The sequence below is a fragment of the Dama dama genome, chromosome 9, assembly GCF_033118175.1.
Source record: "Dama dama isolate Ldn47 chromosome 9, ASM3311817v1, whole genome shotgun sequence".
NCBI classification, from domain to species: domain Eukaryota; kingdom Metazoa; phylum Chordata; class Mammalia; order Artiodactyla; family Cervidae; genus Dama; species Dama dama.
This window is the reverse complement of record NC_083689.1, coordinates 6,655,080-6,669,991: the sequence shown is the minus strand read 5'-3', so window position 1 is coordinate 6,669,991 and position 14,912 is coordinate 6,655,080. Positions and strand designations below refer to the sequence as shown.

Here is a 14,912-nt window from a genome sequence, read left to right as displayed (position 1 = left end):
CAGCCTTCTGCCCACGGCTGGCTTGACTCCAGAAGGGTGAAGAGCTGCCCAGGAGAGAAATAAAATGGAGAAGAGAGGGGTGGGGAGTACCAGGCCCATGAAGGTAGGGGTAGGGGTAGGTAGGTTACAGAATATTCAAGTGATCAAGGTAACACTCACCTAATGAGGACACGTGAGCAAAGACCTGAATGAGGAGATGGAGGGAATCACAGGAACATCTGAGGAAAGAGCATCCAGGTAAAGCAGAGAGGCCAGGGGGAAAACAGGATAAGGAGGCAAGGGGCCAGAGCGCCAAGGTCTGGGAGACGGCAAAGACCATGCCTCCTACAACAAATCCAGTGGGAGCTATCATGAGGGTTCAGGCAGAAGATAGATGTGATCCAACTGAAAGCATCAGAGAATCCCTGACAGAGGACAGTGTGGTGTCGGACACCATTTATACAAAACGCCTGGAGAGGGCAAATCCATAGAGACAGAAAGTGATTAGAGGTTGCCTAGGGGTGAGAGAAAGAGGGTGGAGGACACCTAAAGAGAGGGGGTCTTCTGCGAGTGATAAAAATGTCCTAGCCTGCACAACTCTGAGATATACTGAGTTACTGAAGTGTACACCACATAGGTGAATTGTATGGTATGTGAATTATATCTCAATAAAACCATCAGGGAAAAAAAGAATTCTTGCTGTGGCACTGGGGCTAGACTCGGGAGGGGGTGGCGGGCAGCTGGCTGGGGTAGTGCAGGGAGACTTGTGAGGAAACTACTGAAGTCATCCAGGCAGAGGAGGGTGGCTCAGCCTGAGGTGGGCCCAGAGGAGGTGTTAGACATGGGCCAGTTCTGTGTGGACTTTGACAGTGAAGCCAAAAGATTTCCATCCAGGGGTGGCTTCCCAGGTGGCTCAGTAGTAAAGAACCTGCCTGCCAATGAAGGAAACACAGGTTGGGTCCCTGGGTCAGGAAGATCCCCTGGAGAGGGAAATGGCAACCCACTCCAGTATCCTTGCCAAGAAAATCCCATGGACTGAGAAGCCTGGTGTGCTACCGTCTACGGGGTCACAAAGAGTCAGGCATGACATAGTAATTGAACATGCACATACAGGGTGTGAGAGGAAGAGGTGAGCTAGTGGTGACTTGAAACCTTCGGCTATGCAGATGGAAGAAGGATTTGCCATCCACAGAGATGGGATTCTGTGTGTAGAGCAGTGGTGTGGGTAATTCTGGGGCTTGGTTTGGGGTATGTCAAGTCCAATATTTCTATTAAGCACTCAAAGATCAAGGAGGCAGTTGGGAATATGAGTCTGGGGTGTGGGAGAGAGGTCTGGGCTAGAGATACAAATCCAGGAGCAAACAACATTTAGATGGTATGCAAAGCAGTAAGGTGAATGAGATCACCAAGGAAGACATGTTGAGGGTGACAAGAAGAACTCCAAAGATGGGGCCCTGGGGTTCACCAACATTTAGAGTGAAGAGGAAAGAGAGAGGATCAGTAAAGACCAGTGAGGTAGTTGGAGCCCAGGGGAGTGGAGTATCCTGTAAGCCACAGCAAGGGTAGGAGGGACCAGCTACCAAGAGAACCAGGGCTGGCCAGTGCATTTTGCATCATGGAAGTCATCAGTGACCTCAAGGAGGACAGTAATGGTGACAAAGGACTGACCAAGTAGGGTTAAGAGGGAAGGGAGGAGAGGAACTGAGGACAATGACTCCTCATGGGGAAGTTTTGCTGTAAAGAGAACCAAAAAAGTGACAATAGCCAGTAGGGGAGGGGAGTGATCAGATGTACACGAGAATGGGGAGGTGATGTTGGAGAGAAATGGGGAGGGGAGACTGAATGGACCAGACAGTGTGACTGCTGGCAGCCTAAAGACCCGCTGGAGTCTTGTGATGATCGCTGTGAAAGAGACCACCCCTGAGGCTGAGCATCTTCCTGACGCTCCTTTCTGGGCCCCCACCCCCAGGGTCTGCAGTAGTTACAGAAATTACTCTACCAGGATGCCGGCAAAGCAACAGAGATCATAATGAGTGAACATTACTTAAGTGATTTCAGAAAAGGAAGCTGTTTAAAGGATGGAAAGAGACACGGAAAGGCAACAGCACAGACGGGTTGGAGGTCCTCGCTGGGCTGGAGGTTTGTCAGAGCCTAGGAAAACAGAAGGGAAGGTGCAGAAAACGATGCCAAAGCATATACCAAGGTCACTGGTGAAACCAAGTCTGGGGCAGGACCACAGACGCCATCAAATGAAAACCAAGTTTGTCAGTCCTCTTGGAGACCCCGAAACCTACTGCCATCATCAAACTGGTGGGAAGTTCTGCGGAACCGGGCCCTCTGTCAGATGAGCCCCAGCAGTGCGTCAGGGCACAGGCTCGCTGCGCTGAAAGGCAGAAGCTCCAGCCCCCTGCGCCTTGCTGCCCTCCGCCCAGCAGGGGCTGCTATGAGAGCCACTGACGCAACTCTTGGTCACAGCAGTGACCAAGAAAACTATAAACAGTCTCAAATGTTGAGCTCACATCCCGTCTCTTCCGGGGACTTTCGTCCAAAAAGGGAAGTGGAACTTCTGGCAGTACTTGAGGGACCTCCCCGAGGACAACGCTGATGCACTCAGCCCAAGTTGGGAGGGGCTCTCAGGTTCTGCGAACGAGAAGCAAACCCAGCTCTCAGGAGGACTGGATGGGACAACTTAGCTTGAGTCTTGGTTTTGCTGACAGATGAGCTTTGCTGTATGGATGACGTAAGCCCAGGCCCTTTATGGGAGCTGCTGGGAAACAACGATGTCCTTTGGCCAAGAAGAAGCTGAAGTGTGAGCGGAGAAGAGGGGCACACCCTCCAGAGCCAGAGGCCAGGCCGCTGCAGGCTGGGCCGCGCAGAGAGTCTCATCACCAAGTCAACCAAACTCCTCAGGACAGTGCGGACACGTCCTTGACCCAGGAAGCCGTCCTCCGCAGCCCTGACCAGCAGCCAGTGCTTGCACTCTGGGCAGCCTCCGTGAAGCGTGCCTGCCAGAGATGACCTCACACCTATGGAAAGTGAGGCCACAGCAAATCGGTCCAGCCAGGCACCCTCTCCTCCAGCAGGGCCAGGCCAGATCAGTCTGTTACTCTGTACTTTCATGAGTCAGAGTTTTCAGTCTCAGGGCCATCAAAACAGATTCAAATCAATTTGATGTCCAAAATGACATGCAAATAGCCATGTCAAAGGCCATTCCGAAATTTTCAGTTTATTAAAGTCAAATAATGGCAGCCTCTTGGAGAAGTTTGTTTTGGGGTGGGATTCAAGTTTGCCCTTTCTTTCACTTGTGCAATTTGAATTTGTTTCAGCGTTTCAGGAAGTGACCAATCATTTTTGCATGAAAAATGAAGTTAAAGGAGCTATAACTCTCATGAAGTTTATTTTTAAGTTCTGAGTACGTGGAAGAGATTTACAGTGGGTGAAAACTAATTGTACAGAAAATTGTGTGTGTGCCTATCTATATGCATTTTTTAAAGGGGCAATTAAAAGCTATTCATTAATTTTTCAAGCCAGCAGCCCTCGGGGCTCTAGTGTGCGTGTAAATCAAGCCCACCCTGCTCACAGCTGGCTCAGGGAAGGCATATAACTCACACCTGGTACCTCGATCCCTTCACCACAGTGACTGGTCCAGAAGGTGGACATGTGACTACAGCGAGGCTAATCAGTGGCCCTCCATGAGGTATGGACACTGGGAAAAAGAAACATTCCCTTCCTGGGTCAGCCTGGGGCTGCTTAAGCACAGAGCCAACCTGAGGAGATGTCTGTGCAGAAGACAGCCACGTCAGGAAAGAGAAGGGGAGGCAGAGCCTTGGCAGCTTCTTTGGGTCAGCTGTGCACACCGTCTCTTTCATGCATGCCAGTATTTCCTTTCTTACCTTAGTTAGATTCGTGTCCCCATCACTACGGATGTGAGAGCTGGACCATAAAGAATGCAGAGCACACAGGAACTGATGCTTTTGAACGATGGTGCTAGAGAAGACTCCTGAGAGTCCCTTGGACGTCAAAGAGATCAAACCAGTCAATCTTAAAGGAAATCAACCCTGAGTACTCATTGGAAGGACTTGTGCTGAAGCCCCAATGCTTTGGCCACCTGATGTGAACAGCCAACTCATTGGAGAAGACCCTAATTCTAGGAAAGATTGAGGGCAGGAGAAGGGGATGGCAGAGGATGCAAAGAATGGATGGCATCACAAACTCAATGGACATGAATGTAGGCAAACTCTGGGAGATGGTGAGGGCCAGGGAAGCCTGGCACACTGCAGTCCATGGGGTCATGAAGAGTTGGACACAACTTGGTGACTGAACAAAAACAACAACTCTATTACTTACACTTTGAAGGACCCTGACAGATACAGGGTTCTCTATTTTCCTCACTGCTGTGGTCTAAAGAAAGGTTAAAAATGACTGGTCTTGAATTCTAGTTCTGGAATGGTGGTGTGAGAAATCCTATGGGCCCCTTTCTAAGCAAAACAGTAACTGGTGAAAATAGTTAAAAACAAAACCAAATAACAGCAATCTAAAGTCTCTCTAAACTGTTCTAAGGGCATAGAGCAAAGAAAAAACATCATATAAAAAAAAAAAAAACATCATATATTCATGAAATCTATTGAATCTTGGTTTCAAAAAGAACTCAGTAAGAACAGAAAGGTCTGTGGCACTTAAATTATAACTCACCCCCTACTTCACCCCAGCCCAGCCCATCCTCACCAAATCAATCTAAGGGGAGCTCTACCATGAAGCATGGATGTGCCCAAGAAGATGGAGCTTCCTCTCCCAGCAGATCCCAATCAAGGGGTACAGTATCTCACTGGAATAGGCTGGCCACCATCTCCAAGTTGCAGAGGCAAAATTCCTGGGGAGCCTGGCCGAAAGGTCAGTGGCACCCTTCATCCACTCAACCTCATTCAAAGGGAAGAGCCTCTACTACAGGGGCAGCAAAGTGAGAATACTGGGGTCCCAATTCTCACCCTATTTTGTTTGTAGGAAAAAGATTCCATGCTGGGAAAGGCAAGCTGAAAACATCAGAGGCTACCTCTTCTGCCTAGCACCTGGAGTAGTGGCTTACAGATTTTCCCTAAGGAGAAAAACAGGTCCAAAGAACAGAATACTCTGAAATTCTCCCCAAAAGGCTGAATTTATTTGAATCAGGGTGTGGACAAGTTCAAGCCTGAGCATGCTCTCAACAACAATAGAGATTTTGGTGGTAAGCGTGTAACAGGAGGCTGGTAGCTCTAAAACGGCAATGAGCTAAATACTGGAGTGGGTAGCCTTTCCCTTCTCCAAGGGATCTTCCCAACCCAGAGATCGAACCCTGGTCTCCCACATTGCAGGCAGATTCTTTACCAGCTGACCCACAGTTCAGTTCAGTTCAGTCACTCAGTCCTGTCCGACTCTTTGCGACCCCATGCATCGCAGCACACCAAGCCTCCCTGTCCATCACAAACGCCCGGAGTTCACTCAAACACATGTCCATCGAGTCGGTGATGCCATCCAGCCATCTCATCCTCTGTCGTCCCCTTCTCCTCCTGCCCCCAATCCCTCCCAGCATCAGGGTCTTTTCCAATGAGTCAACTCTTTGCATGAGGTGGCCAAAGTATCAGAGTTTCAGCTTCAGCATCAGTCCTTCCGATGAACACCCAGGACTGATCTCCTTTAGGATGAACTGGTTGGAACTCTTTGCAGTCCAAGGGACTCTCAAGAGTCTTCTCCAACACCACAGTTCAAAAGCATCAATTCTTCGGTGCTCAGCCTTCTTCACAGTCCAACTCTCACATCCATACATGACCACTGGAAAAACCATAGTCTTGACTAGATGGACCTTTGTTGGCAAAGGGAGCCCAAATGTAAACTACTAGTTTACTAAAGAGAATCAGGAAAACAGACAGTTATGAAGAATTCTCCTACAGGCAGAACAAATCTCAAAGACTTGCCTCAAAAACTAGCGCTACTAAAATTCTGTTGGATCAGACTATAATACAATTTATGGTTCCCAGGCATTGTTGAAAAGAATAGAATAATCAGCGATCAGTTAGGGGAGCCTTGACTCATTGGAAAAGACCCTGATGCTGGGAGGGATTGGGGGCAGGAGGAGAAGGGGACGACAGAGGATGAGATGGCTGGATGGCATCACTGACTCAATGGACATGAGTTTGAGTAAACTCCAGGAGTTGGTGATGGACAGGGAGGCCTGGCGTGCTGCAATTCATGGGGTCGCAAAGAGTCGGACACGACTGAGCGACTGAACTGAACTGAAATGAAGCAGAGAGCCAACAGAGAGAGCAGAGAGAGAGTCAAAGAGCCTTGCTAAAGCCACTGTTGCAGTCCCAGGGTGACTGAACATGCTCAAGGCTGTGCCCTCTGAGGAGCAACATCGGAGGTTTCACACTACCGGGGAAGCAGACTTCACTACAACAGTCTAGCCAGGTCAAGAGACAAATAAATATGCAAACATCAACCAAATTAAGCCCCAGAGTAGAGGAGGAGAATTGGCATCCAGAGTTGTTACAATATATTGCCTAAAATGTCCAGTTTTTGAAAGCCAGAAAGAGAGGAGGAAAGCAATGTAAAGAAAAGAGAAAGTATGATCCAAATACAAGAAAATGAAGCAGGCAATGGAAATTGCCTGTGAGATGGCCCAGATATTAGAAGTAACAAATATTTCAAAGGAGCCATTTTAAATACATTTTAAAAAACTAAAGGAAATCAAGCATACAGTACAGAAGTAAAGGAGCTCTATATGGTGACACTGTCTCATCAAATAAAGAATGCCAATAAAGGAGTCAGTCTCAGTCTGTCGCTGTCTCTTCCCCTGGCCTCTCGCTGCAGCTGAATTGCCAAGATGTCGCTTTCTAACAAGCTGACTCTGGACAAGCTGGATGTGAAGGGGAAGCAGGTCGTCATGAGAGTAGACTTCAACGTTCCTATGAAGAACAACCAGATAACAAACAACCAGAGGATCAAGGCTGCTGTTCCAAGCATCAAATACTGCTTGGACAATGGAGCCAAGTCAGTTGTTCTTATGAGCCACCTGGGCCGGCCTGATGGTGTCCCCATGCCTGATAAGTACTCCTTGCAGCCAGTTGCTGTAGAACTCAAATCTCTGCTGGGCAAGGATGTTTTGTTCTTGAAGGACTGTGTGGGCCCAGAAGTGGAGAAGGCTTGTGCTGACCCAGCTGCCGGGTCTGTCATCCTGCTGGAGAACCTTCGTTTTCATCTGGAGGAAGAAGGGAAGGGAAAAGATGCTTCTGGGAACAAGGTTAAAGCTGAACCAACCAAAATAGAAGCCTTCCGAGTTTCACTTTCTAAGCTAGGGGATGTTTATGTCAACGATGCTTTTGGCACTGCTCACCGAGCCCACAGCTCCATGGTAGGAGTAAATCTGCCAAAGAAGGCTGGAGGTTTTTTGATGAAGAGGAGCTGAACTACTTTGCCAAGGCCTTGGAGAGCCCTGAGTGACCCTTCCTGGCCATCCTGGGTGGAGCTAAAGTTGCAGACAAGATCCAGCTGATCAATAATATGCTGGACAAAGTCAATGAAATGATTATCGGTGGTGGAATGGCCTTTACCTTCCTTAAGGTGCTCAACAACATGGAGATTGGCACTTCTCTGTTTGATGAAGAGGGATCCAAGATTGTCAAAGACCTGATGTCCAAAGCTGACAAGAATGGCGTGAAGATTACTTTGCCTGTTGACTTTGTCACTGCTGATAAGTTTGATGAGAATGCCAAGACTGGCCAAGCCACTGTGGCCTCTGGCATACCTGCTGGCTGGATGGGCTTGGATTGTGGTCCTGAGAGCAGTAAGAAGTATGCTGAGGCTATTGCTCGAGCTAAGCAGATCGTGTGGAATGGACCTGTGGGTGTATTTGAATGGGAAGCTTTTGCCCGAGGAACCAAAGCCCTTATGGATGAGGTGGTGAAAGCCACTTCCAGGGGCTGCATCACCATCATAGGTGATGGAGACACTGCTACTTGTTGCGCCAAATGGAACACGGAGGATAAAGTCAGTCATGTGAGCACTGGGGGTGGCGCCAGTTTAGAGCTCCTGGAAGGTAAAGTCCTTCCTGGAGTGGATGCTCTCAGCAGTGTTTAGTACTTTTCTGCCTTCTGGTTCCTGTGCATAGCCCCTAAGTCAACATAGCATTGTCTGCATCTCCACTTGGCATTAGCTAATGTCTTCCCCCTTGTCAATAATCAGCTAGTGGCCAAGAGATGTAGTGCCAGGAACCCTCAAACAGTTGCAGAACATCTCAGCTCATCTTTGCTGTACCTGGTAATTGCCTGCATTCTTCAAGATCCCATTTGAGTTTCTTAGAGACTAAACCATTGTGCATTCTAGAGTACATATATTTATATTATGCCTGTTAAAGAAAGTGGGCTGTGTTAGCTTAGTTCTCTTTCTGAAGTAGCTTATTCTGATTAGCTTTGTCATTGTTTCACCACTCAGCATGGAAACAAGATGAAATTCCAATTATCGGTATGGAGGGAGATGAAGTTGGTGATATATTAAATAAATAAAAAGATCCATTGAAACTGGAAAAAAAAAAAGAATGTCAATAAAGAGATAGAAAATTTTTAAAAAGAACCAGATGAGAGTTTTGGAGTTGAAAAGTGCAATTAGCAAAGGGTACAAGAGCATATCTAAACTGGCAGAAGACATTTATGTGATTTGAAGAACCGAGAAAAAAGAAAGAAGAAAAGTGAACAGAATCTAAGAGAAAGGAGGAACATCATTGAGGACATAGAGCCGCAATAGAAAACTAATGTAAGGTGTACGGCAATAATAGTTGGAGCTACATAGGAGTAACATTTCATAGCTCACTGGAATCAAGTTAACATAAATCTGAAGTGCATTCTGATAAGATGTATATGGTAATAGAGAGGACATCACTAAAATATCAATAGCAGAGTAAGGAACTCCCCGGCGGCTCAGACAGTAGAGAATCTGCCTGCAATGGGGGAGACCCAGGTTCAACCCCTGAGTCAGGAAGATCCCTTGGAGGAGGGAATGGCTACCCACTCCAGAATTCTTGTCTGGAGAATTTCATGGACAGAGGAGACTGGTGGGCTATAGTCCGTGGGGTCTCAAAGAGTCGGACACCACTGAGTCAAGAGTTGGACAACACTTTCACTTTTTCCAGGGGAGCTCCAAAAATCTGTCCTTCAGCAAAAGCAACAAATAACCTGGTAAAACCTGTCAGAATCAACTTTTATTTTTAACTCCAGACCTTGATTAAAAAAAAATTTTTTTTTACAAGGGAAATGGTTAATGAAGAGAGAAGCTGCTGAATTTCAGTAAGAGAGTGCTGTGGTGTTTTAATTTACCCACTTCCCATCCCCTACTCCCCACCTCAATGCTGGCCATGAAGAAGGCAGCCCACATTCTGTTTGTGGGCACCAGTGAGAGCAATATGAACCTTATTCCCAAAGAATTGTGATTTTGTGTTTTGACCTATCTAGTTGTTCCTCGAAAGATCAGCTCAGGGGCTTGCATTTGTTTCTCCTGCTTTGGTGCTTCCCCAGGGCTGAAGTGGATTCCTGGGCACTGTTTGTTAAAAGCGTTTAAAGGCAAATGTATTAGCCATAGACACTTGGGGCAACAGTCAGGGCAATGCAAACAATATACAAATCAAAAAGCCTGGGAAGGAAGAGACTGTGGAAGGAGATTCTTGGAGAAATAAAGTCTTTGGAAAACTCTCACATATGCCAAGGAATCTGGAAGGGCACACACATACCCAGGATGAGACACATGCCCAAAAGACCTGGGAGACCCAAAGCCTTCACCTCTGATTGACCTTTGAGCTTCAAGAAAGCAGGAAGTGAAGTTTAAGACAGTTTAATCTGGCTAAGCACTGAAAGTTGCTGCCACACAGAGCCAATCTGCAAAGACTGAAAGAGGATTATTTCTTCTTTGGTCCAGAGCATTTATTGAAATATGTCAAACAAATAGCTAACAGGACAGAGATTTCAATGGCCACACACAACAAAACAGACTTTACAAAAATAGTTTATAAAAGTCACTAGGGAAACAACAAAAACCCACAACAAGCAGCAGCAAACCCTGAGGAGGGAGGGAAATCTGATTTCCAGAGTTGTCACATTACAATACTCAAAATGTTCAGTTTCCAGCAAAAAACTTATGAGGCATGCAAAGAAACAAGAAAGCATGGCCCATTCTCAGGCAAAAAAAAAGAAATTAAGAGAAGCTTTCCCTGAGGAAGTCCAGACATTGGACTTGCTAAACAAAGACTACAAATCAACCGTCTTAAATATGCTCAAATAGTTAAAGGAAACCATAAACAAAAGACCTAAAGCAAACCAGGATAAAGATGCCTCACCAATTGAGAATGTCAGTATAGACAGAAATTAGAAAAAGTACCAAAATAAATTCTGAAGCTGAAGATTATAACTAAAATGAAAAATTCACTAGATAGGTTCAACGAGCATTATGAACAAATCAGTAAACTTAGGTCACTTACCCAGGATGAAATCTAGGAGACCTGTGAGAGACCTCCAATGCACCAACATACACATAATGGGAGCCCCAGAAAGAGAGCCAAGAGAAAAAGGGCAGAAAGAATATTTGAAGAAACAATAGCCAAAAACTTCCCAAATTTGACAAAACATCAATCTCCACAGCTAAGGATCTCCAAGTTGGATAAACTCAAAGAGATACATTCTGAGACACATTATAATCAAATTATCAAAAATCAAAGTCAAAAAGAGAATCTTAAAAGTAATAAGAGAGAAGCCACTCCACATTTACACAGGATCTTCAATGAGATTAACAGCTGATTTCTCATCAGAACTATGCAGGGATGAGAGAAACAGTGGGATGACATAGTTAAAGTGCTGAAAGAAAAATATTGTCAAGCAAGAATTCTATATCCAGCAAAACTATTCTTCAAAAATGAAGGAAAAATCAAGATATTATCAGATAAACAAAAACTGAGGGAGTCTGCTGTTAGTAAGCCTGCCATTCAAGAAATGCTAAAGGAAGTCCTTCCAGTTAAAATAAAAGGGCACTAGACAATAACTTGCAAGCTGTGGTTCAAAGGGTCACAAAGAGTCAGACATGACTGAGCATACTTATACACAGACAATAACTCAAATCTATATGAAAAATAAAGAACAGCAGTAAAGGAAACTACAAATTCTTGGTTTCTAAGTCCTCTTTTTTCCCAGTATTATTTAATAGCCAATGCATAAAACAACAATTATCAACCTATGTTAATGGGCATGCAATGCATAAAGATGTAATTCATGACAATGATATCATAAAAGGCGGGGGAGACTGAGGTGTATAGGAGTGTAGTTTTTGTATATTGTTTAAATTAACTTGGTATTCATTCAAAATACATTTTTATACATTTAAGATAATAATTACAGGATTTCCCTAGTGGTCCAGTGGTTAAGAATCTGCCTGCCAACTAGAGGACGCAGGTTCGAGCCCAGCTCCAGGAAGATCCCACATACTAAGCCCATGTGCTGCAGTTACTGAAACCTGCACCCTCTAGAGCCCGAGATCCACAAGAGAAGCTGCAACTAGAGAAAGCCTGAACACAGCAACAGAGACCCAGCACAGCAATAAATAAACACATAAATGAAAATTTAAAAGATGATAATTATAATCCCCTGGGATCACCACTAAGACAATGACTTAAAAATATAGTTAAGGAAATGAGAAAAGACTCAAAACAACACATTAGATAAAGTCAATGAAACGCAAAAAAAAGCAGCACTGGGGAATTGCAGTGTAAAAAAAGATATGACATATAGAAAACAAAGAGCAAATGGCAGAAGTAAGCCCTTTCTTGCCAGCAATTACTTTAAATATAAATGAATTAAATTCTTCAATTAAAAGGCAGAGATTGGCAAAATAGATTTAAAAAAAAAAAAAAAAAAACCATGATCCAACTATATGCTGTCTATGAGAGACTCAAGTTTGATCCAAATACCCAAAAATTGGTTAAAAATAAAAGGCTGGAAGAACAAATTCCATCCAAATAGTAAGCAAAAGAGATCTGAGCTAGCTATACTAATGTCAAACAAAACAGATTTTAAATAAAAAAATTTATAACAAAGAGGAACATTATACATTGGTGAAAGGACCAATCTACCAAAAAGATATAAAAATTATAAACACATATGCATCTAACAACAAAGTTCCAAAATATATGAAGCAAAAACTGACAGAACTGAAGGGAGAAATAGCCAGTTCTACAATAACATTTGGAAGAGACTTCAACACTCCACTTTATTTTTTAGTTGGACTATAATTGATGTACAATATTATATGAGTTACAAATGTACAATATAGTGATTCACAATTTTTTAGGAGTACCCTCCATTTATAGTTATTATAGATACACTCCATTTTCAATAATGGATAGGACAACTATCCAAAAAATCAATAAGAAAACAGAGGACTTGAACAACACTATAAACCTACTAGACCTAACAGATATAAACAGAGGACACTACCCCCCAGAATAGCAAAATATGAAGTCTTCTCAAATACAATGGAACTTTCTCCAGAATATCATGTTAGGCCACCAAATAAGTCTCAATAAACTTTTAAGGACTGAAATCAAATGAAGTCTCTTCTCCAGTCACAATGGAATAAAATTAGAAGTTAGTAATGGAACAAAACCTGGAAAGATTCACAAATGTATGTATATTAAGCAACACACTCTTTAACAACCAATGGGTCAAAGGAGAAATTACCAAGGAAATAAGAAAATATCTTGAGAGAAATACAACATACCCAAAATTTATGGGATACAGCAAAAGCAGTACTCATCAGAAAATTTACAGCTGTAAACTCCTACATTAAAAAAATAAACAACTCAAATCAATAAAAACTTATACCTAAAGGAACTAGAAAAAGAACAAACTAAAACCACAGCTGGCAGAAGAAAGGAAATAAGATAGATTAAAGCAGAGATAAACAAAATAGAGAATAGAAAAACAATAGGGAGATTCAGTGGAACCAAAAGTTGGTTCTTTGAAGTTGACAAAATTTAGCCAGACGGACCTAGATAAATGAGGAAAGACTCAAATTACTAAAATTAGAAACAAAAGTGGGGACATTACTGCTGACCTTAAAGAAATGAAAATAATTACAAGAGAATGCAGTGAACAACTGTATACTAACAAATTAGATAACCTAGATGAAGTTTAAAAATTCCTGGTAACACACAAACCACCAAAATTAACCCAAATATTAATAGATTTAAACAGATCCCTGTTGGTTCCTGCAATGCAGGAAATGCAGGTTTGATCATTGAGTCAGGAAGATTTCCTGGAGAAGGAACTAGCAACCCACTCCACTATTCTTGCCTGGGAATCCCATGGACAGAGGAGCCTGGTGGGCTCTAGTCCATTGGGTCACAAAAGAGACTGACACGACTTAATGACTAAACAACACCAAAAATAAAAAGTACAGAGACAAAATTAGTATTGAAAAATCCCCAGTAAAGAGGAGGCCAGGATCAGACTGCTTCACTGGTAAATTCTATCAATCATTTAAAGAATTAACACCAATCCCTGTCAAACTCTTCCAAAAAAAATCCCACCATGACCATGTGAGATTTACTCCAAGGAGGCAAGGGTGGTTCAAAATACAAAAATCAATCAGTGTAATACAACAGGTTGGTTGGATGGCATCACCGACTCCATGGACATGAGTTTGAGCAAGCTCCAAGAGTTGGTGATGGACAGGGAAGCCTGGCATGCTGCAGTCCATGAGGTCGCAAAGAGTCAGACACGACTGAGCAACTGAACTGAACTGAACTGAATATAGCAGGTTAACGGAATAGAGGAAAATAAAGCACATAATCATCTCAACTGATGCAAAAAAAAAATATTTGGCAGAACCCAACACCCTGCATGATCATTCAGTTCAGTTCAGTTGCTCAGTCGTGTCTGACTCTTTGTGACCCCATGGACCGCAGCACGTCAGGCCTCCCTGTCCATCACCAACTCCCAGAGCTTGCTCAAACTCATGCCCATCGAACTGGTGATTCCAATCAACCATCTCATCCTCTGTTGTTCCCTGCATGATAAGAAACATCACCCTGCATAATAAAAACATCAATAAACTAGGAATAGTAGGGAACCCCCTCAACATGAGAAAACTCATGATAAAAATGACAGCTAACATTATTCTCAGTGGCAAAAGACGGAAAGCTTTTCCTTTAAGATGAGGAAGCAGATAAGGAAGTTCACTTTTGCAACTGCTATTCAACATAATACTAGAATTCTAGTCAGAGCAATTAGGCATGAAAAAGCAATAGAAGCCATCTAACTGGAAAGGAAGAAAGGAAAACTTGAGGGGAAATGGGAAATGAGTGTTAATGAGTACGAGGTTTCTTTGGGGGCAATGAAAATGTTCAGAAGTCGATTGTGATGCTGTGGCTACACCAAAACTCACAAAATTGTGTACTTAGAATGGGTGAATTATAACATAAGATTATATATTAATAAACCTATTATAAGGGCTTCTGTGGTGGCTCGGCTGTAAAGAATCCACCTGCCAATTCAGGAGACACAGGAGACATGGGTCGAGAAGATCCCCTGGAGAAGGAAATGGCAACCCACTCCAGTATTCTTGCCTGGGAAATCCCATGGACAGAGGTGCCTGGTGGGCTACAGTCCATGGGGCTGCAAGGGTCAGACACAACTTACCAACGAAACCACCACAAAACCTATTATAAAGAAAAGCTAAGAGAACGACCTGACCCTTGACCTAATTTGTCTGAGTCATTCCCAGTCAAGCCCAGACTCCAGGTGATACTTGGTGACCACATGACCACGCACATTTTGCTGCTGCTAGGTCGCTGCAGCCGTGTCCGACTCTGTGCGACCCCATGGACGGCAGCCCACCAGGCTCCTCTGTCCCTGGGATTCTCCAGG

At 43.9% G+C, this 14,912-nt stretch overlaps 1 protein-coding gene and 1 pseudogene across 2 annotated transcripts in view; one reads left to right on the top strand and one right to left on the bottom strand.

The window, feature by feature from the left end:
- The window catches only part of ADAMTS2 (ADAM metallopeptidase with thrombospondin type 1 motif 2), a 261,043-nt gene that overhangs the window by 141,394 nt on the left and 104,737 nt on the right, over window positions 1–14,912 (bottom strand). The window lies entirely within an intron of this gene.
- LOC133061662 (phosphoglycerate kinase 1-like) lies at window positions 6,758–8,546 on the top strand (annotated as a pseudogene).